This window comes from Melanotaenia boesemani, chromosome 1 (genome assembly GCF_017639745.1).
Source record: "Melanotaenia boesemani isolate fMelBoe1 chromosome 1, fMelBoe1.pri, whole genome shotgun sequence".
NCBI classification, from domain to species: domain Eukaryota; kingdom Metazoa; phylum Chordata; class Actinopteri; order Atheriniformes; family Melanotaeniidae; genus Melanotaenia; species Melanotaenia boesemani.
Genome location: NC_055682.1, coordinates 14,657,104 through 14,664,985, shown reverse-complemented (window position 1 = coordinate 14,664,985; position 7,882 = coordinate 14,657,104). Strand labels below are relative to the sequence as shown.

General features: G+C 37.7%; 1 long non-coding RNA gene across 1 annotated transcript; it reads left to right on the top strand.

The window, feature by feature from the left end:
* The first annotated feature begins 601 nt into the window (after positions 1-601).
* On the top strand, positions 602-5,605 carry LOC121642159. Its single transcript, XR_006010851.1, has 4 exons — positions 602-659; positions 2,462-2,564; positions 2,670-2,809; positions 5,524-5,605. It is a non-coding gene; the product is annotated as an uncharacterized LOC121642159 (long non-coding RNA).
* The last annotated feature ends 2,277 nt before the right edge of the window (positions 5,606-7,882 follow it).

Sequence of the window (7,882 nt, the reverse complement as noted above, 5' to 3'; positions counted from 1 at the left end):
AAATCCAATCCATTTACAAATCCATCTCTGATATCAATTAAATGTGAACTCACTTCAAACTGTATCACTTAGCAACAACTGAATAACTTCTGAGTTCAATATTTAGTTTAATAAAAAATTAATAGTTTATATTTAAAGTTAAGGTTCACAGAGGTGGTCAGCAGAGCTTGAGAGTCAAATCTTTTTCATGATTCAGTATTTGTCAGACTCAAGATACAAACATTGTATACACTTCTAGAGAGATGCTGTTCCGTTTTTCAGACATGTTTTGCAACTGCTCTTTGCTTTAACGTGATGTTTGACTGTTCTTTTCTCTTTATGTGCAAAAAGTCTTCTATTGGAGGCAAATGAGGCAATATTTTCTTTTTTTAGATGCTCTTGCATGATTTCAGTATTGTACATCACATAGGAACCATGCTGGAATATTCCTCTCAAATCATGCGTCTGAAGACTGGGAGTTGTCTTGCTGGTCAGTATTTTGGTATATAAGCCATATGGTGTCATCTATGGAAGCAATCTTCCCAGGCCTATGTCATCAATCTGTGCTCCAAAATGCATTCAGTGTTAGTCCTGTTAATCTCTCTCTCTCTCTTTCTCTTTCAAATCTTCTAGGCAACTTATGTATGACTTGGACGGCAGGATGTTCATGTTTCTTATAGGTGAGGAAAAAATATGTCTTTGTAGTCAGCACATACTGTGACATGTAAATTACTTTATAAAATATTTGTATTTTTTATTTAATTTATTATTATTGTTATTATTATTATTATTAGTAGTAGTAGTAGTAGTATCAATCAAATTTTATATATAAAGCACTTTAGCCTTGTTTATCAAAGTGCTGTTCAGAGATAAAAACGAGAATAAAAACATAGTACACTTATACATTATAAATATCACAAGTTTCAAAGGCTGATCTGAAAGAATCGGTTTCAAGTCTGGCCTTAAACACGGGCAGGTCCATGATGGAGCTTAACTCCATGGGCAGGAAATTCCAAAGTTTCAGCCCTGCTACTGTAGAGGCACAATAACCCCACTGTTTGCACCTGGACTTTGGGACTACCAGCAGGTGTTGTACTGGATGAGGGCTCAGCATGTCACATAGATAAAGAAGTGCAAGGATATGGATGGAACAGAAAAGAAAACATAGGATTCTGAACTGAATTCTGAATTGAACCAGTGTTGAGAGTACAGGACAGGAGTAATGTGGTTGTTTTTATGGGAATCGGTGAGGAGCCGGGCAGCTGCACAAGCTGTGTACGGTGCAGAGAGGCCTGGTTTATTCCAATAGAGATGGCATTTGACTCATTCAGACACAGGAAGTTCTGAGACAGCCAGTGTTTAATGTTATGCAGACTCATTTGGATGGACTGTGTGTCTGGGGAGTTATGGGCAACCAGCAAATAGATTTGTTGATCTTCTGCATACAGATGGAATGAGACAAATGACAGAATGTCACAGAACCTAAGAACAGCATGTACAAGGAAAAAAGAACAGGGCCCAGAATTTAACCCTGTGGGACACCAGAGGACAGTGGAGCTGGAGAGGAGGAAAGGTCATTGATCTTTACAGAAAAAATTGTCTGTTAGGTAAGACCTGAACCATTCCAGCACAGGTCCCTTAATATCAACCTGCTGGGCCAGGTGGGTCAGGAGGATGGAGTGGTCCACTGTATCAAATGCTGCCAGCCTTACCAGCAGCACAATTATTTTAGTGTCCAAGGACAGCAGGACAGTGATGCAACAGTCAATGCAATTCTTGCATTGACTGTTGCATCATTCTAGGAAATAATCCTTGTGCCCCTAATCTGTGGTATTTTAGCCCATTATTGATTTATCATTAACTAACTTATGACTGATCTTCCTTTATTCTTTTTCATCTTTGTGAAGACCAATAGTCTGATTCTTCTTGTTCACTTCTCTTCCTTTTCATTGATGCAGACAAATAACTAGAACAGTTAGAAAGTTCTTAGTCTCCATGGGTCATTTTGTTAGCATGTTCATGTTGTTATTAGGATAAGAAATCAGAGATGTACTCAAATTCGCATCAACACAAATATTCTAAATTATACGACAGTGATCACATGTGTATTTACTTCTATTGAACTGGGTTACTCATGTGCTGTCTGTATTTTAAGTTTCTGATTCTTGATAAGAAAAAATTATCATCCACTTGTAGTTTCGGCATGTAAAGCAGGTTTTGAGAAGTTAAATGATTTTGATTCATTTGATATTTAAGGGATTTTGCATAGGAACATACTGTTAGTTGTAGATAAAAGTTATTTCTGATTGCAACTTTATAATAAGCCCTTTAATAAGTGTTCTACGTTAATGCTAAAGGGGAGGACATAAAATGTCTCTAAATGTTTTCCTCTAAAAATATTAAATCTCTGGGTCTAACTCATGAAAGAAAGCCCACAGTATAAAGTATCATGTGTCAACATTTTCAAGTGTTCATGTGTTAGTGTTACAGCTCCATCTCTGGTATGGGATCCCAGCTCTTACCCAGAAGACAGCAGAGATTAAGCAAGTGGAGCAGCAAACCATGTTTGGTTTTAAATTTTGTAGGTTGGTGAATGTCAGTCTCATGAATAAGCAAAGCAAGAACAAAGTCCTCTGTGGTACCTATTTTGTTTTGAAGTTTGTTTCATTGAAAATGTCTGTATTTCTCAGTGAGAAATGTCAGTTTGAGTGATTCAACCAGTCGTGAAAGTATGAAACTGAAAAGAAAGCAAGAACAAGGAGAGATGGAATAAGTGAAGAGGACTGGAGGTAAAGCCAAAGACAGAGGTGATGGAGTCAGAGATGGTGAGGTGAGTCAGGACTCAGCTGTTTGCTTTCTGTTCTTGCTGTCCCAAGTCGTGTTTTTATATATTAATCGTTGAGGTTATGTGTCAGGTCAGAGAGAACTAATCTTAACTCCCGCACTCGAGGGCACTTTCAACCCACAGGGCATTAGGTATCTCATCATCCCAACAGAGAACCACCGGGCTCTTCTCTTAGCATGCAAATGAGACAGGAACAAATGTCCCATCACTTCTGGGGCTCCTTGTCCCAAAGTGCTTAACACTCTTCCTGTCACTAACCCCCCCCCCCCCCCCCCCCCCCCCCCCCCCCCGCACTCCCCACTCCAGCTGCTTTAAAAACCCTTCCTGCTCCTCCCTCTCTCTTTTTTCTTCCCTCTTATGTTCTTTAAATTAGCTCTCCAACTCCACTTCTTTCTCACAATTCAATTTTACAAGGCCATTATCCTGGGTGTAATGTGGAGGTTAAATATATCAGGGCAGACATTATGTGAAAATAATTAGTGCTAATGAATAATGCACTCATTCAGCTTATGAAGGATGGTTGTCAGGGTAATGGAGAGCAAGGGAGGGGCCCTTTTGACAAATGAAATTAAAATATTTAAACACAGTTTTATGACATTACGAGGTCCTCACACTCTTTTCCTGTGAATTTCCCCTTTCCCCCTCAATATGGAGCAGGGCGGCCTCTGAGATGTGACATGATAGTTGTGCCATTTATCATCTGCAACATTCATCTCATTGCAGACAGCTCAGGCACAATGAAGAAAGGCCCTTTCCTTATAGCTTACGTTATACCACTACTTCTCTGCACTGACAATCACTTTAATGGCATCAGATGCGCAAGTCTTGTTGACAGCTGCTGTCTCTCTGCCTGATTATATTTGACTCATTTTATTTATAACCTCTACACTGATTCAGCCTTTAACAATCTCATTCAGCACCCATCATGTGACAATGAAGGATGTATATTTTAAATTACCCAGTTTACTATGCCCTCCCAGCCAATCGGCCTTCATTAAATCAATAATGGCAAACTAAGCACTCTGTGACTGATAAATGGTAACACATCAACACCATTTTATTAGACATGATGGCTGGATGAGGACAAAAGGACAGAGCAGACAGAAAACACATAAACCAATAATACAATATTTTGCTATTTTTTATGCATAACACTCTGCAAGGTTGGATGAGCTTAAATGGATCCATTCCCTAAATTTAGGTGAAACAAACTCATTCGTTGACCTTATCTATTGAAGTACTGTTTTGCTAATGTTATAGTATGCCTCTTACAACTCAGCTATAACTTCAGCATAAAAGAAGTAAAAATAAATACTTTAAGTTGAACAAAATTAACCCAAATGAAATATTGAATCATTTTATTTATAACCTCTGCACTGATATACTGATTTAGTGTAGATTCAGTGTAAAATTCAGCCATGCTGGCAGCACTTTGATGCTGTGCTAGCTCCAATTCACAATGTTAACATTTTGATACTAAACAGTACAGGTTATCTTGATTGACATGCTAGCCATGTGCTATTTAAGGGAATTAAATTGAAGCATTTAGTCACACAACATGAGTAGTTGGGATGTAGTTTGTTTAAGGAACTTTTTCATGTGAACCCCACTTAATTATTTTAGTTAGCAATAACAACTTAGTGTTGCTGATTTGGTTAAGTCAGCTTAAACAAATTGCTTCCACTTGTAACAAGTGACTGAATTGAGTTTATCCAAGTTTATTGATTAAATTAGCTCAACTTGACAGTCAGACCTTTTCAAATTATTTAGTGCCAATTGTGCAAAGATGGCAAAGACACGTGCATATTCAGCAAGAATTTTCCTTTTGTTATTGCTACCTTGTATATTTGAGTTATTACTGGCTGTGTTATGTTTACATTGAGACAATGTTGTTGGAATGTTCTGTTTTGTTCGACTGTTAAAGTCGACATCATGAGTGTGAAGGACACCCACCACCACCTAATGCTGGTGTTTGTGTTTAAATAAAAATGAAAGCTGTTAATGAACATTTAATGTTTATCCCACTTCTTAAAGCAGTAATGCTCTACTATTTTAGACACTAAAATAAAATGTTAATGTGTACAATTAAAGCATGTTTTGTCACCCTATATCATCAAGTGTAATGTAAATATTAAGTTACATTTAGATAAATTAAATAAATCATTTGTTATCTTTAATTTGACTTACCATGAAATTCACAGTGATTCAGATGCTTTATTTGAAAGAAATTAAATGTTTTGAGTGTTTGTGTTGAACAAACTTATTAACTGAGCAGGGGTAAACTAATTTAACTACTTGTTACCAATTGAAGCAGCTCATTTAAGTTGGTTCAACTTTTCTATTTTTACCGTGTATTTGAACATTCAGATTCTGACCTGAAGAAAGTCATAAAAAGCTCTGGTGCCATAAGTTACTCAAAGCAATTTGTAGAACTATACGGCCAACAGCTATGAGCTTTATCAGATCTAATCTTTGAATCAGTACGAGTTGAAATAAATATAGAATTATAATCATTAATTTTAAGTCTTATAATTTTTCTAAAATGAACGTGTGAGTGTGCATGTTTTTCTGGTATCCCACCCAGGGTGTACTCCATCTCAGACCCTATGACAGATAGTTTTCAACCCCTACACAACAAGATGAACAGGATTAAGAATGTATGGACAACAGTTTAATGGGAATTTCTTTTTGCTTTGCAGCAGACAGCAGCAGTGATGGACAGTGGATAGACCTTTTCGTGGAATTTGTCTTGGTCTCATAGAAATTCAAAACATTGCTATAATTTTAAAAGACTTCATCATGTGGTTGGAGGCTCATGTTACTGTAATTTTAAATTCTAGCAAAGTTTTTTTTCAGTTGGCTCCATCAGTGATGTCAACACAAGAAACAATAGTTTAAATCTAACTAAACATCAACAGGAAGTCAAAGTAGTGATAGGAAAAGGGTGATAGGAGAAAACGATAACCTCCATCCTGCAGTTGTTAAGATATTTTTTCTCTCTGAAGCAAAGGCAACCATTTATATCAGTGCAGTTAACAGAGATAAAAAAAAACAGACAGATGCAAGATATGAGGCAAATCTGTTAAAGTGCTACAGTGTTATAGTGCTATTCCCTCTTTTTTTTAAGATTGATTAAATGACAGCTACAACAAAGTAGAAGTGGAAAACAAAAAGTTATTGCATGTACAGATGCCATTTAACACAACAAGTTTGTGTTTATTATTTTTTTTTATAGAGTGATACTGTGCACTATAAAATATCCAAAGGAAGATATTAAAGATCCTCAGCTACAAAGATCTCCAATTAGATCTCCTGTTGTCCCAGAACTTGCAGGTCTTTAAAAAGGGATTTGCTAAGTTTCCACAGGACAATGGGTTACTATGTTACCATGTAAAAAAGCTAAAGTATTGAAGTGTGCTGTTCTTTCCCGTGGGGCTCTGCAAAGGCAACCAAAACACAATACTCACCCACATCTGACTACTTTCTTTTATTAATCTCATATTTTGCAGATTGGTGCCATATTCATTTGACTTGCAAAACAGACCTAATTACAGGGGCAGTAGTATGCAAGCCACACATCAAACAGTAAGTTACTGTAAAAGCATGTGATCCCAGTTGCATTTCCCCTTGTTTTTTCTGTCCTCCATGCCTCCGCACACCAGAAACACTGATTATAACAGGAACGTTAAAAGGGAATTACAGCGAAACAATTTATACTTAATGCAGCAGTCATATGAACAGAGAAGAAAGATGGACAAAGATATAGCCGTATTAATAATGCATGCTTTAATTAAGCAGCTGGGAATGCACAGAGCAGGATCAAGGCATGGGGAAAGACAGACAATGAAAGGAGCAGCGAGCGAAAGGCAGCAGGCAAAAAAGAAGTGAGAATGAAAGACCGTGTGACGGAGAAAATGTAAAACAGAGCAGAGGGTGAAAAGAGGAGGAGAGAGAATCAGAATGTTTCTGTGGGCTTTCCGCACGCCGTGATTCATGGGCAGTAAATATGCAAAGCCTGATGGCCATAAGGCAATCAGAGGAGCGCCACTCATCTACATGTTGCACAGTGGGCTATAATCCATCTGATGGGCAGGAAATAATGATACCAGAAAGCAGGAATAAGAGCAGGGTCTGTTTATTACCTCAGACAGATCCATAATGCATACAGATGTGGGGGAGACACACACAGCTGCCTCTGGCCAAAGAACGCTATTGAAAAGTACAGACAGTGATATTGTTTTTAGTGTAATGAAAGACCATCTGATTTAAGCACCTATTAAAGCAAATAAGTCTCATGTCATATATAGTTTTTAATACAAGTGCTGCAGCTATATTGGCTGTGAAAAGTAAGAAGAGCTAATCTGATGCCTCAAAGGCAGCAAGGTCACCTATAAATAACATGGATATTGTATATTAATGAAAACTCATGTAGAGTTAAATGTATGGCTCTAATTTGGTTTAAAATGAAAAAAATTGAAATTTTAAGACCATACTTGTATGGACAAAACCTACCTGTGACAATAAAATGAATTCCACTCTTTGGTGTATTTGTGTTTACTCTTCTTTGTTTGCAAAGAGACTCACACAGACTCTAACACAAATACTGACTCTCCAGTCCCCTTACAGAGGACATTAACATCAGGATTCTTCTGGTGCTGGGGTGAGTAATAAATTGCGCTGAACATTGATAAACTAATGCAATTACCTGCAGGGCAAGCAAGTCAGCTAATTTAAAGACACCAGGTTTGTACATGTGGTGAGAGGCTCTGAATTGGACCCAAGGGTAAAAGATGGCGCTTTTATTACATCTGAGAGGTCAGCCTGGTAGCACTGTATTAGGATTGATCTTTTGATCCCTGCCTTACACCCCTTACACACACAATGTACCATCCTCGTCTGGCTGGGAAAAAAAAGAATAGAGAAAAAAAAACTACTTATTGGCATAAAGGGTTAACTCTACCAGCCAGGCAGCCTAATTGAGCGCCACACATCTCAGCTACACCGCAGAAACAGGAACCTAGAGGGTCATAACAAGCCAGGCGTGACTTATTCACACAA